This window comes from Myotis nattereri (assembly GCF_964212035.1).
Source record: "Myotis nattereri genome assembly, chromosome: 21".
NCBI classification, from domain to species: Eukaryota; Metazoa; Chordata; class Mammalia; order Chiroptera; family Vespertilionidae; genus Myotis; species Myotis nattereri.
In genome coordinates this window covers 13,980,625-13,999,829 of record NC_138097.1, presented here as the reverse complement: position 1 = coordinate 13,999,829, position 19,205 = coordinate 13,980,625, and positions in this window count along the sequence as shown.

Below are 19,205 nucleotides of genomic sequence, written 5' to 3'. Positions count from 1 at the left end.
CCTGAGTGCCTGCTCTGTTCCAGGTGCTGGCTGGGCGCTGGGGCCCGTGCACGGTTGACTAAAAAGCACACAGTCCCTGCCCACATGGCACTTGGGCCCATTGTTGAAGAAGCAAGCTTAGACCTGAGCAGCTCGGGGGTGGGGGTGGGGGTGGGGGTGAGGTCGGTGGTGGAGCTCAGATTCCCAGACTCAGAAAAACAGTGTTTTAGTTATTTGAGTGGCAGGAGGCTGGGCGGAGGGAACTGTGGGGAAGGTTTGGCGAGCTGGCAAGACAAAGGCTCCCAACCCAAGTATTCGAGTCAGCCAGGGCTCTTGGGAATCCACGGGCAGCGTGGTCAGCTCCCCCAGTAGAAACTTGCCTGGTTTCCTGTTCTGCGTGAACTCAAAAAGAGGGATGGACGGGCTGCTGTGGGAGATGGCCCGTCGATATTTCTATCGCTCTCCCTTCCTCTCTCTCAAATCAATAAAAACATATTTTAAAAGGAAGGACGGAAGAAAGGAAGGAAGGAAAAGAAAGAAAGAATGAAAGAGGGATGGGCTTTGAATAGCAATGTGTTTTTATTGCTGATTCTTCCCGGAGCCAGAGGGGAGAAGGAGTGAGCCCAAAGACTGGAGGAAAAGGGAGTGTTTCTTTGCATAGTCAAGTTCACTCATTTATTTCTAGATTGTTCTTGTCTCCTACCTTTGAAGGAAGTTAATTTCTGAAAGTGTTTCTCCCCTCAACGACTTTATCTTGACACAAAACCACCCCTTAAACATGTGCTGCAGTATGTACTCTTCCAGGCATGAAAATGGAGTCTTTTTAAAATATATTTTTATTGATTTCAGAGAGGAAGGGAGAGGGAGGAGAGAGAGAGAGAGAAACATCAATGATGAGAGAGAATCATTGATTGCCTCCTGCACGCCTGAAACCCAGGTATGTGCCCTGACCGGGAATTGAACCATGACCTCCTGGTTCATAGGTTGACGCACCCACTGAGCCATGCTGGCCGGGCATGAAAATGGAGTCTTGAAGAATCTTGTAGATACTTGTGAGGTTCATGAAATCCTGGCTCAGCGTTACTTCGTGTTTCGAAGGAGCCCAAAGGGGCCACTTCTCAATAGAGAGCGCGTCATGAAGGTTGCGTATAAGCGTACATACACTACCTTTGGATTCCTCCTGCTCCCAGATGGGCATTGAATCTTCTGGGGTTTCTAGGAGGTAGTCAGAAGCCAATAGGGGGCCCTAGAGCCTTAGGGACTTGGGAAGGCATGAAACTGGGTGGGAGGGGGCCGGGATCTGTAGTCCTAGATTTCTCCTGGGCTGTTTTACCCAGTGCATTTCTTTCTCTCTCTCACTACCAGCTGCCCCCTCTCCCTTTCCCTCCTACTTACCTATATATTTGTATTCCCAGCAACACATCTTGCTTGATTTAGCCCTTAAAGCTAACATTCAGATCTCCTGTTAAATTAGTTAAATGAGGCCATTAAACTGATGTAGTGGCTTATGTGAGTAAAACAAAATCTAAGCCTGTAGATGCCTCAAAGTTACAGAATCAAAATGCTGAGAAATAATCAGTCACAAACAGCTGATTCGCCGTAAGCTAGAGCCAAGCAAATCATTTCCTACCTTTGCTTCTGAACCTTCTCCATATAAGTCTCCTAACCTTTCCTGTTTTGGCATTTCCCATTTGGAATTTATTTTTGCTCAAAAATATAGTCTTAAAAATGTTAATATACCTCAGTTTGTCTTGTAACAGCTCTACTCTTAGCTTTCTATCTGGGAGTTAGAGAATTACAAAATGTCCCAGTGGATGGGGCCTCCGACAGAAGAGGAGCTATTTTTTAGTGTTAGAGCAGCTTTTCATTGCCCATTTGATAAATTAAAATGCTTTGTAAAGGTGAAGGAAACCAGGGAACTCTTAAGTCCTCCAAAGGAAATGGACTTGATTTTGCCTTTGCTTGAGAGTCGCAGAGGGCTCAGCCCTGGGCGAGGCACAGAGATAAATAAGCCTCTGTCCCTGTCCTGAGACCTTAACCATTTAGTGGGGAAGGGAAGTGTCCAAGTGATTACAATACCATGGTTTTAATAACACTGGGGGGCTGTCCCCAGGTGCAGGAGGGGCCTCTGTGGGGACGGGGAGCATCCAACAGGGATTCAGGGAGAAGTTGGTGTTGGGCTCAATGGCAGAAAGCCAGTCGTCGTTGGCCAGCAGAGAAAGGAGTTTCAGGCAGGGCAGAGCGGAGAGAGAGCATGGTCCAGCGAAGTGCAAGGTGGCGGTGGGGAGTGTGCCCGGCAGGTAAGGTCTGATGGAGGTGGGGCAGGAGGGAGGGTGGGAGAGGTGGGCTGGGCCCTGATCCAGAAGAACCCGGCCTGGAGTCTGCAGTTCATCCTGCAGGCAATGAGAGGCCGTGGGGGGAGCACGGGGGCAGGTTTGTGTGTTAGAGAGAGCCTGCCGGGAGCCCGTTGGAGGTGGATTGGAACATGGCGAGCCTGGAGGCAGGGAGGCAGGGACAGGCTGTGCGAGTCCAGTCCAGTCTGCAGCCCAGGCGTGAGCGCTGCGACCGCCGCATCCGCAGAGTCTGTTCCTGTGATGTCAGGAGCATCTGTGCCGTAAGCCCGTCCTGTCACACTAGGAACATCTGGTAGGATGTGCTCTACTGAAGGATTGACCAGAGCAGTTGCTTCATAAGCATCCTAGCAGCTTCCCTGTGTATCCTCACCATGGCGCTTAATCTTCCCAGCTTCCCAGCCCAGAGAAAACAGACCCATTACTGGACCGTCTCCATCACCAGGGCCAAACAACGAATGAAATAAACTAAAGTCCCTCTTCTGGAGGAGCTTACATTCCAGCGAACCAGTAGCCCACGTTGGATGCCAGGTAGCAATGAAAGTGCTGGCCACCGTACTGTTGCGGTTTCCAGTAGGCACCACTGCAGCTGGAGTGACGTGATAGTTTAACAAACTTGATCCCTGAGGACCTTCACTTCAAGGTCAAGTTGTCTAAAGAGAGGCCGCCTGAGACCAGTGGGATTTGCAGAGGTCCTGTGGAGCCTGGTGGTGCCAAGGGGTCTGCTCCATGCCTGGGAGTGGGCGCCACGCAGGCCATGGAAGACTTATCTCTGGTGGCCATGGTGGAAAGAGGTGCCAGTCGACCTGCTCTGGTCCTCGGCTTGAATCTGTGAAACCACTCCCCACTTCCCCCTCCCCTTGCGCCCCAGTTTATTTGCTAAAGTAAAAATGTAGCATCTGTTCTCCAGGGAGGCCCATGTGTCTTACTCAATTTTCCAGCTGCTGTGTCTTATCAGGACACAAGCAGGTCACTTGACTGGGCCAAGGCCACACAGTGAAAAAGGGTTCAGCCAAACATAAACCCAAGCTTAATTTTTCTTAAATTGCAAAGTTGCTGGGAGCTCTGGGGCTGTGGCAGATGGGCTGCTAATCACATTCACTGAGACCTTGACACAGGCGCCGAGTGCAGAGCTGTGCATCGGTAAGGGCTGTGTATGGACCGGTTTCCCTAGCGGAGAAGACAAAGCAGGGGGTGCCCCCCACTGAAAAGGCCATTTTGCACATGACTGGCAGGCTCCCCAATCAGAGGACATGGTTCCAGGGCAGCCATATTTTGGATTGGTGGCTGCAGCTGCTGCTCTTTAAAATATATTTTTGTTTCAGAGAGAAAAGGAGAGGGAGAGAGAAGAAACATCAATGATCAGAATCATTGATAGGCTGCCTCTGGCATGCCCCACACCAGGAACTGAGCCCACATCCGGGACATGTGCCCTGACTGGGGATTGAATCATGACCTCTTGGTTCATAGGCCAGTGCTCAACCACTGAGCCATGCCAGCCGGGCTGGCATCTTCAAAGACCATAATCCAGGGCCTCAGCCTTGCCTAAGTTAACTGTCTTTTCTCTTCCTGCCCCCTTCTTCTCATCCCCTTCCACACCCCTCAGTCATTTCAAGTTCATAACCAAATTGATAGAGTGTGAGGGAATTTCTCGGTACAGATGGCATGCAGTTGTGGGTGAAATCTGAGGGATAATGGCAGTGACGCTGAGGTGGACACGGGTTTAGGACATTCGAAAAGCACCTTTTGGGCATTCTCATTTGTGACTCTATGTTTGCATTAACCTTTGGGTTAGGTTTTGCAAGCTAATACATTCAGCTTTAATTTTCGAAACCTTTGATTTTTTTTTATATCATATGCAGCTGCAGAATCCTATTTTCAAATAAAGGTTAATGCAATAACTTGGTGTTGCTGTCCTGCAAGTTCCATTGGATCCCTGCCCAGTAGGTTTCTCCATTCTCCTCCTTACTCATCAGCACCCCTTTGTGCCTCAGGGCCCTGTGGGAACTCAAGCAGCGGTCTTCAGCTCTCTGAGCGTCAGTGCTCTCATCTGTCATTTGGGCACAAGTGTATGTACGTCCCGGGATCCATGATGACAAGGTTCATTGAGATAATGCATTACGACGTGTGTGTTTTTCTAATCACCAAGCAATTCTCCGACACCAGCTGGGTGTCGTCCTCACTTCTGAGACTATCTTCCTCGAGAGAGCAGCCTACAGGTTCAGGGCTCAGTCCTACAAGACCGCCTGGCCCCTTCAGATGCCAACTGCAAGGCCAAGTTGGCACCTGAGCTTCTGCCTACGGCTCTGAGGTTCCTGTGTCATCTTCCTTGGGTTCCATTAATTTGCTGGAGCGTCTCAAAGAGCTTAGAGACACATTGGATTTACTAGGTGACCAGTTTATTGTAAAAGGCAAGAGATGTAACTCAGCAAGAGACGTGTAGGGCAAGGTATGGGGCAAGGATGCGTGCGGCATGTCCATGCTGGGTCCATCACACCGTTTTTCTAGCACCTTCGAGTTCACCAGCCCAGAGGCTCTCTGAAGCCTGTCCTGGTTTCTTATGGAGGCTTAATTAAAAAGGCATGATTGGGCCCTGGCTGGTTTGGCTCAGTGGATAGGGTGTTGGCTTGCAGACTGAAGGGCACATGCCCCGGTTGTGGACTTGATCTCCAGTAGGGGGCATGCAGGAGGCAGCCAATCGATGATTCTCATCATTGATGTTTCTATTTCTCTCTCTGTCTCTCTTCCTCTCTGAAATCAATAAAAATATATTAAAAATAATAAAATTTAAAGGCATGATGATTGAGTCATTGGTCATTGGTGAGTGACCTCAGTCTCCGGCCATCCCTCGCTAGGCTGGGAGTGGGACTGAATAGACACTAAGCTCAGCCATTAGAAGCAGAGGAGCAACCCAGCATCACACTGGGTCTTCGTGCATAACATTTGGAGGCAAAAGGAATATAAATGCACGGCACCCTTTTGCAGGCCGCATGATGCAGTGGAAGACAGCCAGAAAGGCCTGGTTTGAAACCCTAGAATTTCCTGAGTAACAACCCTGGGAGAATTGCTTAACCTCCCTAAGCCTTCTTTCCCTGGCTTATGAAATAAGGAGAATAGAGCTATTAGAATTACCAGGTGTACCCGTTAATAATGTGGACTTCTTTTCAATGGATGGAGTTACACATATGTTAATATATATGCTATTTGATATGTATGCTATTTTGTTGTATTGACAAGCTTCAAAACTTCATATGTCAAATTTTCTGAAGGCGTTAACATCATAGATATTTTACGCTTAAAAATGTCGAATTTCGTGCCAAAATAAGAGCATTTGCGGGAAGTTTTAATTCATTACTTGGAAGAAAAGTACTGCTGAAAGTTACCGTATACTTCGGGAAGCTTATGGTGAACATGCTTCATCTCAAGATACTTGTGAACGCTGGTGTAAACACTTTAAAAGTGATGATTTCGATGTGAAAGACAAAGAACGTCCAGGTCAACTGAAAAAGTTTGCAGACCAACAATGACAAGCATTATTGGATGAAGATGCATGTCAAACTCAAAAACAACTTGCAGAAAGATTAAACATTGCTCAGCAAACAGTTTCTGACCATTTACAAGCAATGGGAAAGATTTTAAAGGAAGGAAAATGGGTGCCCCATCAAGTGAACGAAAGACAAATGGAAAACCAAAAAGTTATCAGTAAAATGTTGCTTCAACGGCACGAAAGTCATTTTTGCATCGAATTGTGGCAATGAAACATGGATTTATTTTGAGAATCCCAAACGCACAAAATCATGGGTTGACCTAGGTCAACCATCAACATGACTGCAAGGCCAAATCGCTTTGGAAAGAAGATAGTGCTCCTCGTTTGGTGGGATCAGGAAGGTGTATATTATGAGCTTCTAAAACCAGGTGAAACGGTTAATCCTGATTGATACTGACAATAAATAATCAATTTGAACCACGCTTTGATTGGAAGACTACCAGAATGGGCCAGACGACACGGCAATGTAATTTTGCTTCATGATGATGCACCATCATACAATTCAAAACCAGTTAAAGACACATTAAAAGATCTCGCCTGGGAAGTATTAACCCACCCGCTGTATTCACCAGCCTTTGCTCCTTCAGATGACCACTTGTTCCGATCAATGGCACACGCACTTTCTGAGCAGCACTCCAAAAATTACGAAGAAGTGGAAAATTGCGTCTCTGAATGGTCTGCCTCAAAACAAGAAAAGTTTTATTGGGGCCGTATCTACAAATTACCTGAAATATGGGGGAAATGTGTAGCTAGCGATGGACATGACTTTGAATAAAGCATTTTTGATGTTTCTTTTGAAATGATCGTGTTTTCTTTGATGACAAAATCTGCATTATTAACCGGTCTACCTGGTAAGTGCTTGAGAATGGGAATTGCGTTTTTCCACACACTTCTTCCCACGTCTTCATTTTAGGCTTCACATTGTCCCAAGCCAGTGCACCCACTGTACTCATCAGACCTTTACCGTTTGGACTCGGGGCGGTGACAGGGAATGGCGCTGGGTTTGGGGCTCGCCAGGCAGCGAGGGGTTTGCTTAGGGTGGAAACGCTCCCGCCGTGGACACTCAGCTGCTCTCAGCGAGGTCTCCATGGGGAGAGGCCTCATTGCAGAATCCGAGTTCTTCAAAGGACACAGACTCTGCACTCGGAGCTGACAGCCGCGCCTGCCAAGAGCAGAGCTGCACACAGCCGGCCGTCTGGTTCCGCTAGCAGCGCTCTGAGCCCCTGGGGGAAAGTTTCCTGTAAGTGTGGGTGTTAAAAAACGGTCTGTTTTGGGGTTGTTTTTGATACGCGCGACTCCTTCCAGAGACCAAGAAAGGGAAAGCCTGCCAGAAACGCATCGCCGGGGAATCGGTGAGATCAGGGCTGCATCCTGACACCCGCAAGTCAGGGTCCACGCTCTGCGCCCCCAACGCCCCCTCTCCTGCCTCCAGCTCCAGAGCTGTAGACATTTCAGCCGAGGCGCTAGGCAGGAGGCTGATCCAAAGCTGCTTGGCTCAGCGGGGCCCGCCCAAGCGAGGATGGGGAGGCGTCCAAGGTAAACAGGCTGCGTTATCACACCAGACTTTCTTGGCACGAACAGCCCGTTTCCAGCCCCAAAACATATTTTGTGTGTGTGGATAATAGACAACCAGTCACAGGGTAAACACACGAGGAGCCTGCAGGTGTGGCGTGCCTTTGTGTTGGCCAACCAGATGTTCTTTGTGGGACTTGCCTTTCGGCCCCCGTGGGCGCCCCAAGCTCAACAGAAATGTCACTCTCTCTTGCCCCTTTCAATGAAAGAAGGCAAGGTTCTCGTCGGAGAGGTCCCCAGTTGAGCCGTGGATTTCACTTGTAAACTATTAATCTATGTGTGTCTGTTTTTTTCTTCCCAATCTGGATTAGATCAGTCGAAAATAAACAGAAATCTTGTCCTTAAGAAAAGTGACTACTAGAGGAGAGCTGTAAAAGTAACCCCAGCCCGCGTGGCTCAGGGGATGAGCGTCAACCTGTGAACCAGGAGGTCGTGGTTCGATTCCCGGTCAGGGCACATGCCCGGGTTGCGGGCTCAATCCCTGCTGTGGGGCATGCAGAAGGCAGCCAGCTGATCAGTGGTTCTCTCTCATCATGGATGTTTCTATCTCTCCCTCTCACTCTGAAATCCATAAAAAATATTTTGTAAAAAGTCACTCCAGGGAACTTAGCTGCAAAAGTGGTGCTGGAGTCCTCTTGCTTTGGTTTGATGAGCAGTGGAAGCCCCGCCCACTGTGCTCCAAACCTGGGCCAGAGCTCTGCTCCTGCTCCTGGTCAAGATGCCCAGTGTGCTGGGGACACGCGGGGTCGTTTGGACAGCTCTCTCTCTCTCTCTCTCTCTCTCTCTCTCTCTCTCTCTCTCTCTCTCTCTCTCTCTCTCCCTTTGGCTGGCTGTGCTGTGGGTCAGTCCAGAGAAGTCTGAGTGCTTCTAGAATGTCTGACAGATTGGGGGAGGCAGTGAAGTGAATGGACTTGGGCTTAGAAACCAAGAATCCTTCAAGAGCCACGTTGAATTCAGTCTAGTGTGTCATTACACTAGAAAGATTCCTCCCGGTTCTTGTTGAACATGACTTGGCCCGAGTGCAGGACTAGTTTGCCATAGCAGCGGGCAGATGGCACCAAACCCCTTTTGCTCTTCAACCTTAGAATTCCTGGGTGAGAAAGGAGCGTCTTACTCCTCCATCCCACCTTCCCCAGTGCCGAGTAGCATCAGGCCATTGCTTCTCGGTCACTAAGTCTTAACATCATCCAGTCTTCCCAGGATATGCCCCGTGCAAGGCAAGTTGGGCTGCCCGGGCATCCTGCCCCTTAGGGTCCCCCAGCCTTGTCCTCGGCCGATGATAAAAGGACCTGGACCTGGACCTGGACCTGAATGTCCTAGACTAGATCAGTGGTTCTCAACCTTCTGGCCCTTTAAATACAGTTCCTCATGTTGTGACCCAACCATAAAATTATTTTCGTTGCTACTTCATAACTGTAACATTGGTACTGTGATGAATCGTCATGTAAATATCTGATATGCAGGATGGTCTTAGGCGACCCCTGTGAAAGGGTCATTCGACCGCCAAAGGGGTCGCGACCCACAGGTTGAGAACCGCTGTCCTAGAGGTTAAAGCTGACTGTGGAACATGCACACCGCGTGGTTGGCTGCTTTCGAAGTTCAATGTCACGTGTATGTACTGAGTGCTCCTCAAAGCACTATAGTTATGAGATCTCGTTTGTGATCTTGCTTGATCCTAATTAATAACACCTTGTGCTGCCATAAGTAGTTGCGGTTTATAAAACACTCCAGCTTACTTTCTTCAGGACAAATTTATGAGGCAGGCGGAATTAGGCCCCCCTGACAGGTGAATTAGCTAGTTCTCAGTGAGGTTACGTGGTTTACCCAGAGTGCTTCGCCAGTCAGCGGCAAAACCCCAGTCAGAGTTGAACCTCTTAACTCTAAATCCAGCGCTTTCCTCAGCAGCCTGGGAGTGCAGTCGGGTATTGCTGTTTACATGTAATAGATGAGGACATTGAGCAGCGATTAAACAACTTTGCCCACAAAAAGTAATTTGTGACTGAGTCTAAGAAATAACCCACTTTAAAAAAAAAAGATATTTTTATTGATTTCACAGAGGAAGGGAGAGGGAGATCAATGAGAGTGAATCATGGATTGGCTGCCTCCTGCAGGCCCCACACTAGGGATCGAGCCCGCAACCCAGGAATCAAACCATGACCTCCTGATTCATAGGTCAACACTCAACCACTGAGCCACACCAGCCAGGCTCACCCACTTTCCTTGACTCTCAGTCCCATGCTCTTTCCAGGGCCCCAGGAAGCTGGGAGGGGGAATCTGTGAAGGTGGGGGAGAGTTTGTGGTTAAAGGAAAAGATATCTAATATGTAAATCCTATCTCACAGGCGATTACAAATAGGTAGGGTGTATATATCATCACAAGGTACAAAGCCGTGGCAAAAGAAAATCTCTACTCATCTGTTCCATTTATGGAATCTGTCGTCTGACTGTCCTGTTATATTCTAACAGGGGGTGGGGGGTGTGTGGAATGTGTCTCCCTTGTGAAGGCTGTGATTTTGTGGTGAAGACATGACAGGTAATCATACAGAGTCGCACCTGCATGTCCCACCCACCAGCAGAAAGTGAAGGAGTCAGTCCCGCCTTCTCGATGACGTGCGCTTGTTTTCCTTTCCAATTCGAGTTTTACGGACAAGGTTCCAGGCTTTCCCTAGACCAGTGATGGTGGATCCAAGACACGCGTGTCAGAGGTGACACGCGAACTCATTTTTTTGGTTGATTTTTCTTTGTTAAATGGCATTTAAATATATAAAATCAATATCAAAAATATAAGTCTTTGTTTTACTATGGTTGCAAATATCAAAAAATGTCTCTATGTGACACGGCACCAGAGTTAAGTTAGGGTTTTTCAAAATGCTGACACGCCGAGCTCAGAAGGTTCGCCATCACTGCTCTAGACTGACAGCCAGATGGTGACTCTGGAATGAGTCCTGTCACATGCAGGGGGACCCATATCCCTTGCTGTCACTGTGCGTCCACTGAGCCAAACCAGTTAGGGCATTACTAGAAATTCTTGACCGGATCTCTTTAAAGGCATGGGTTGTATTCTATTCATTTTGGTGTTCCCCGAAGGTGTAGGAAAATGCCTGGTACGGGTTAAATGCTTCAATCTTGGTTGGATGAGCAATTGAATGATGGGCGGAATGAGAGAGAAATAGAAGCAGAATGACTGTGACTTATTTTTTATTTATGAAAAAAGATTAGAAGGTTTAGTCACAATTTTAGACCAACAGACTGACCTCTTGGGTGGCAGGCTTCCAGATTACCAGCCTCTCAGCTCAGTTCCTGGCAAGCATGAGGGGTCCAGTAAGGTTTTGTTGACTGAATGAATGAAATACACAAACAAAATGGTCTGAGATTCTCCGACAAATATGGAGGTTGGCCTTGGGCTTAATTTATTTAATCATTTAGCTTAGTTTAGAGGCCTGCATTTCTTTTCCCTGTCCCCGACTAATCCTTAAGCACTGGGGACACTAATACCCCTAAGATACGTGAAAGATGATACAGGGAAGTTGAACAACTTTGTGAAATACGGTACCAAGTAAAGGCGCACTGGTTATTTTTAAATCCGACTTTCCTTGCTTGGGTTTCCAGCATCCGAGATCATTAAAAATAGATAGCATTTAGGCCCTTTTAGACACCTGTGTTACTTTATTTCCACCACTAATTTTGCCTTTTCTTCCTGTGGTTCTCTGAGGTTGAAGAGAGAAACCTCAAGGTCATTTTCAATGTCAGGCAGTTTCACTGCTCGGAGCCCATATTCCTATTCGAAGGCTGCTTTATTCTTACCTTCTGTTCCTTTTCATGAAAAGATGGCTTGCAGAACTATGCTAGATGCAACATTTAGAGTTGAAAAATTGTAAACTCTGAGATTAACCTAATCACTCAAGTGCTATTTGGATTTAAAATGTGTAGAGAATATTTAGCTAGGTGACCTACCCGATGATGCATTCAAGCTTTTAAAAATGGATAGTAGGATTTCATCATCAAATAGATGGCAGATTAACATTGTCTCATTTTTAAAGCTTTAAAAATATATATATTTTTTTATTGATTTTAGAGAGAGAAGAAGAGAGAGAGATAGAAACATCAGTGATGAGAGAGAATCATTGATCTGCTGCCTCCTGCATGCCCCACAATAGGGGTTGAGCCCATAACCCGGAATGTGCCCTGACCGGGAACCGAACCATGACCTCCTGGTTCATAGATTGATGCTCAACCACCGAGCCACGCCAGCCAGGCAATAGTGTCTCATTTGATCTTCATATTCTCTCCCATTAATAATCCATCTGGGACTGGCCTGAGAACCCTTCCTCACCCAGCATCAATGCAACTCAAACCACATCCCCTGTTTATCTCCTCCTTATCGCTTTGATTTGGTTCCTCGTGGCATTAATATTCATATCTGTTTCCCTTCTGGATTGCAGATTTCTCTGAGGCAAAGTCTTCCTTATTTATCTCCTCCCCACCCCCAAGCCTGCCATCATGTGTAAGAAATGTTGAATAAACGCCGACTTTTCCAAAAAGGGTACCAGACCCCCCAAAAGTACCAAAGACAGAGGCATCAGACTTGTGGACAGTTCTATTCCGCTTGAATCCCGTCCACACCGATGCCTGTTGGCCTTTCATCTCTCCCTCCCTCCAACCTTTCTTTCCTCCCGCTCTGCTTGTTAAAAGGATGAAGCTGTTGACTGGCTGCGTCACTGATGGAATCTCAGGGAGTGAGGAGACGGGCCTCGGAGGCCAGGCTCTGCTCTCCGAGGCACCAGGCACGCGGCTGTGAAAGCCGGCCGAGTGCTTGACAAGCTGCAAAGGCGCTAGCTTTCAGTTTCGCTCTGAAACACTGTCTGAAATCAATACGCATCGCCTAGACTGCGGGGAAGATGGGGAGCGTGCAGCGCACTCTGACATTTCAAGAGCATCGTGCCGTTCCCAGGGGTGGTCTGGTCTCATCTGAGCCCAGGGTAGTGCTGGTGGGGGAGGGGCCGGAGGGGTTCTCTTCGAAACCCCCCGGGAATAGCTTTTGATCGGTGCCAATCAGAGGAAAGAAGAGCTGACACCCCGGGCTTGTGTTTTGATCTCGCAGGGCCTGTTTTAATTCATTTAATTGATTTTCAGGGCTGATGTCACCAACAGAGGGATTCATTTTTCCGCTGGGCGAGCGAAATGGGACATTTTGGGGGAGATCCCCAGGACCAACTCATGCAATAAGTGGGTGTCTGGCCTCACCAGACAAGGCCACCAATGGGCAGGGCACCTGTGAGCTGCTGGCATACGGGTCTGGAGAGAGCATGTCGCCGTGGCCAGTGCGGCGCCTGGCAGAGCACTGATGCTTTCAGAACTGGGGCTCTTCCCCAATGACTGCATCTCTCTTGTTAGAACCAGTGTCGGCACATCCCCATGTTAAGGGATCATGTCCATGGAAACTTAGGTACGGGGCTCACTGCCACTCCTCATTGGGTATGTTTTAGCACCCAGTTTCTTTGTGGGCACCTCCTCTTCTCCCTGGTCCCTTTTTTCCTGCAACTCCCAGCACCCCCCATTGTTCATCTCTTGTGTCCTCAGGCTATTTCCCTCCTGAATTAAGTGACAGGGCATCCTCATGGGTCCTTCTGACCCCAGGTCCTTCAGCCTCTAATGAAGCCCCTCCTCTGCTTTCAGCGTCCTCATTCGAACAGCTTCCTCCTCATTTCTAACGCGCACACTCTCCCGTGCTTCTCATTATTATCTGGAGGGTATTTACAAAAATACTTGCGCCCGAAGGTCACCGGTTCCATTCCCGGCCATGCCGCAGGCCCGGGTTGCGGGCTTGGTCCCCAGTGAGGGGCCTGCAGGAGTCGGAAGATGGATGTTTCTCTTCCGTCGTTGATGTTTCCATCTCTTTCTCCCTCTTCCTTCCTCTCTCTGAAATCAATAAAAACATATTAAAAAACAACCCATTTGAATTGGGTCATTGCATCTTGGCCTCAGTCCCCACAGCAGGCTCTGTCCCTGGCCTCTCCTTTTCCATAGACTTCTTTCCTGGGAATGCAAGACGGGTGCCTCTCAGACACCCCCATGCTGTTTGCTACTTGTACGCAAGCTCCTCTCCATCCGTCAAGACTCCGCTCAGATGCTTCCGGTTTCGCTGCAGAGCGAGCCACAACCCGCCCTCTAGAATGTCAAGGGCAAGGTTACCGCGTGGCACAGTGCCTCCACTTTGCCCCCAGAGCAGACCCGTGACCAAGGTCATGGCAGGGTCTGCTCCGTGTTCTGGAGCCGGGTTTAGAGATGATCTCTTCGGGATAATGTGAACACCACCCTTTGCCTAAGTATTGGACCCTCTTCTGCGTTTTGTCATGATTAAAGCATTTGAAAAGATAGCGCTCTGTAACGAAGTTAGAGGCATTTTTATTCATGTGCAGTGGGTTGGATCAGTGATTCTCAACCAGGGTCCATTGGGCTCCCCCCTTCTCCTTCCTGCCACCAAAGGGGACATTATACAATGTTTGGAGACATTTTTGGTTGTCATAGTTGGGGTTTGCTACCGGCATCTCTTTGGTAGAGGCCAGGGATGCTGCTGAGTCTCCTACCGTGCACAGGACAGGCCCCGCCCACTCTCTCACCAGAAACGTAGCTGGTCCAAGATGTCAATAGAGCCGAGAAACCCCGAGTTAAACGAAATGGCCTTAAAAACCTCTTCCCCACGTCTAACCTGAAATCCTTTAAAAATACTCGTCCCTTCCAGCACAAGCAGAGTTAAAGGAGTGAGGTGCTGACTTCTGTGGCTTTGTCTCAGCTCCCTGTGGAGGAGATGATCAGTGCCTCGGATTCCTGCCTTGCTGTCAATTAACGACTTTCTCTCGGTCTCTGGTAGCCAAGCTCTTGTTGCCGGGGGCAGGGGGGGGGCGCTCTCAGGATGGGTCAGGAGATGGAGATCTCGATCCACCTCCCATCTCCCTGAAATGTGCCTTTAATTAGAGAAACATTACCTAATAAAATCAGGTTAACACCAGGTCAAAGAAGAGATTAAGGAGACGGGAATAGATCTCACTGATAAGAACTAGGATTATGACTTCAGTGTTTTAGAGGAAATAATTTATTTTTGCGGTGGGTAGAGTCCTCTCAAGTCATTTAAAAATATAATTGTTACATTCCTAACCCTAAGAAACTCCCATTCACCTGCCAAATATGCTGGGTGTTGCCCCTGGCGTTCCAGCTCCAGTACACTAAGTGCAATACAGACGCCTGTGTGATTATTTTATATCAGATTTCAACCTGACTTCCAGCCCTTGTCTGCATTTATACGTTAATTAACAAATTACTTTTTCAAGCCATGTTTTGATGTTTCATCTATTCCAGTACTCTGTTAGCTCTTGAGCAATGCAGATGTGTACAGAATGTGGCTCTTACACTTGAAAAACTGATGAAGTCTCATGGAAGAGAGAGATTTTTAAGGAAATATTTAAATTTAAGGGGATCACTATACAGAAATGCAAGGCGCTCTAGGAAGACACACATAAGACAAATCCTGTTTAGGGAGTTGAGAAAAATTTTATGTGCAAGATAATGAGTTGGGTATTGAAGAGTGAATAGTTTTCCAGGCAGAGGAGTGACACACAGAGGCAAGAACTTACTACAGAGCATGGATTAATATAGTGTGACAGGGATGTTATGTTATTTCAGATGCATGGCTGAGATGAGGTTGGTTTTATTCTCCAAAGTATGTTGAGCTCTTTGGGAGGAAAGAGTTCTGCCCTACTCTTCCTTATATCCCCAGGGCTTGCGACAAAACCAGGCACAGGGCATCTCATTAGTTTCAGCATCAACATCAACATCAACACCAGCACGGGATTGTAGATTATATCCTCCAAGTCCCTAAGCAGAGAAATAAAACGATGAGGGTTGGAGGTACTGGGAGAAGTTAGGTAGCCACAGAAGTAGAAAGTCTGGTCATAAGGAAACTGATCTAGGTAAGTTGTGATAAGAACCACGGCAGAAAGAAAGAAGGAAAGAGGAGGGATTCTAGAGATATTTGTAGGGAAATCTAATAGCACTTGGCAGACAAAAGAAATGGGAGAGACATGTAAGGTGAGGTGGAGGTGCCACCATTCAGCTTTCAGAACCTCATATTATAGTAGGACCCATAAATGCCGTGGATCCGTGGTCGGCAAACCGTGGCTCACGAGCCACATGCGTCTGTTTGGCCCCTTGAGTGTGGCTCTTCCACAAAATACCACGTGAGGGCACGCACGTATAGCGCGATTGAAACTTCGTGGCCCATGCGCAGAAGTCGGTATTTTGTGGAAGAGCCGGTATTTTGTGGAGGAGCCACACTCAAGGGGCCAAAGAGCTGCATATGGCTCACGAGCCATGATTTGCCGAGCCGCAGTTTGCCGACCACTGCCATGGATCATCAGAGGTCTGGTCTGAAGATCTGGTGACTTACGGTGATTGTCTCCTGTGCTTTGTCTTCAGGGACCTTGGCTACTGGCATCACCTGTGACCTCCCAGCGTGGTGTCGGCCTCGCCATCTCCTTGCCTTGCCGGCCCACCGCTCCCAACTCTAACCACAGACTCAGAACACTTGCCTCATCCCTAGATGCTGGTGACAGACAGCCTGCCCATTGGCTCCTCTTGCCCTCAGCAAACTCATCACCTACGCTCATCACACACAGGAAGAGGTGAGTAGACCTTTTCACCGCTTTGATGATACAGTTGGCATTCGAAGGAAAGTGTATTGTGATACAGTAGCCCTAAGGTATTTCCCTCCTTAACAAGATTTACATAAGATAGTAACATGTCTGTTTCTACCAAATTAAATTTTGAAACACATTCTTGTTCTTCACACTGATTTGGGACATTTGGGGGATATGAAATTATCTTTGCATACACAGCAAAAGACAAACAACAGTCTATAGCAGTGATGGCGAACCTTTTGAGCTTGGCGTGTCAGCATTTTGAAAAACCCTAACTTAACTCTGGTGCCGTGTCACATATAGAAATTTTTTGATATTTGCAACCATAGTAAAACAAAGACTTATATTTTTGATATTGATTTTATATATTTAAATGCCATTTAACAAAGAAAAATCAACCAAAAAAATGAGTTCGCGTGTCACCTCGGACACGCGTGTCATAGGTTTGCCATCACTGGTATAGAGTGTGTATTGAACGTATCAGCCTGTCGTAGGTCCTTCCACAGAAGTTGGAGCTTCTGGCTCAAGGTCTGGCTCATGTTCAAGGAACACCAAACCACATAATTGCCCTCATCCCCTGTTAATGCATAAAGAATTTAAATTAGTCGGTCAGTCCAGCACAATGTGGTCATAAAGATATATATTTTCCAAATTGAGTCTTTTTACACATGGAAATTGGGTAGACGTGGAACCCAGGGACTCTGAGTTAATAAGAAGCAATTGAGTCCATGGCCTGCAAGGCAGAGGTGGGGCCAGGTTGTGAGAAAACCTCAAGGAAAGGGTGGACAGACACAGTCTGACGTGTCCCGTCTCCTGTGAACCAGTCTATACACACGGTCCTGTCCTTTTGCATTTGCTCCTTATGACCAACTGTACGCAGTGGGATATTCCTGACTTACCTTACGGATAAAGTAATACATGGTCCGAGAGGTTAAGCAACTTTCCCAGGTCACATGGCCAGTAAGGATTAATAGTGGGTATTGCTTCCCATTACATGGGTCTCCCAATGTCCCGTGCTACCTCCTGGGGACTGGAAATGAGTCCCTTTGTCTATAGTAAAAATCACGTGGGGGTTTTGCTATCCCCACTCCCAGAGAGAAGGCTGTTGGCATTGACTGTGACAATAGAAAGGAGGCTAAACCCAGCCATGGGGGTCAGTCCCTACCTGTCATCCCCAGGAGTTCTGCTCAGGCTCGGACATTGTCCCCATGGGCCCCGCCCTGCTCCAGGCTCTGACTCCTGCCACCCTCTGCCTTTACTGGGAGTCTAGGCATGGATGTGGGGAGTGTCAGGATTGGACACGCATGCGCCATGGCATCTTGGAGCAGAAGTGGCAGCAGCTGTCTCCACCCTGGGCTGGCAGTGCCAAGGTGCATTTTGGTGGTGACCTGGGGGGAGTGAGCCTCTCATCTACCCCCATTCTGGGCACCTGGCATGTCGGGACCCAGAGATTGCAATTCCATTTGCCATGGGTTGAGGTGGAAGGCTCAGGGTAAGAGGAAATACTGGCTCAGCTTCCTCACCGCGGGAGGGACATGGTGCTGGTCTGGCAGCTTGCAGGAGGGGGTTCTTGGAAGTTGGTGGACTGTGGGCCAGTCGTGCACACAGGCATGTACACGGAGTCCCAGGGAGGGCTGTGTGTGAGTGGACCTTGCCTTTGCCATTTGCGCACCGAGTCCTGCTGCGAATTTAGAGGACAAGTTGTGTGAACTAGTTCCCTGGGGCCCGTGTCCCTTAGTTGTGTGGCCTAACTGAACCTGCAGGCATCTGACTTTTTGGCTGTGACACCCAGGATGCACCTTGAAATGACCTGTGGGCTCTGCAGCCAGGGTCCCTGGTACCACTTGCTGTGTATGAAAACCTGGAAATGAGGGAATCCCTTGTTTCTCCAGCAGTTGAGTGTCTCTGTTCCCAGCAGTCGCTCTGACTCTCGGCATGACCTTTAACATGTAAAGGTGGGTCACAGCGCCCTGGAATGGGCCCTTGATTGTGGAATTTTCGGCTGTTAACGCTGTGGACCGCCTGGTCCTAAACTTCTCCTTTCTTACAGTGATTAGCATCCTGGCCGCCGAATCTTCACCTGCTCGTCCCTGGGTGAGTTTAAAGCCATCATTTAACTTCCCTGATGATTGACTTTTATTATTTAAGGGCAGAAAAAAACAGCTACTAATTGAATGTGCTGTGAAATATTTTTCCTCTTGCTAAGAAAATACGTTGCTTGCTGGCTTGGGAGTTGTGTTCAAGGCAACCTGAAGGAGCCGAGCAGACTTTGTCTGGCCCTGTTCCCCACGGGCTGGCCCTGTTCCCCACGGGCTGCATGTGTGTTGGGGGGCGTCTTGGTTTCGGTAGCACAGTAAGCTGGGTTGCTGTTTTCCATTTGTGAATCAAGGGGGGTTTTAATATTAATTAACCAGGGGGAAAAGTCAGAGAAGCCAAAATCAAATCTTAATGACTCATTGTAATGGGGGAGAATTTTAATCTGATTTATAGAATTTCCCTCTCCCTTTTTAATGAAAATAGTTTTATTGCTTTCAGTTACAAAGAATATTTCTAACCAATGCTTAAAAAAGAAGAATGTTGGTACTGCCAAAGAGAAGTCCTACTGGGCCTAGTTAAGGAATAAAAAGAGGTTCATTTATAATTAAAATTGTTCCTCAGAGGCAAATTAACACATATGTTCTTAACCTAATTACTTTGCACACATGTGCGTGCATGTGTGTGTATGTGTATGTGCGCATGCAGGTTAAACAACTACTGTGTTTGCTTACTGTACTGATTGCGTACAGAACTCTCTTGCTCAATTAGCAAAGGCAAAATCCGCTCAGGTTTAGGAGCCCAGATTCTAAAAGAGAAAAGTCAGCTCATAGCGTGCGCCCCATCCATCACACCCCTCTTCCCCACCAGGGTTTTGAACTGACTGAAAAATAAGACACAGGAATAAGGTAAGTGGAAAACAAAATATTACTCTTACTGGTGGCAAAAGTGACTGAAATGTGGCTTAAGACTGAGAGCCACGTGGACCTCTGCCTAGCAAACTGGTAGGGTTAGCCGCCCTCTCCATTCT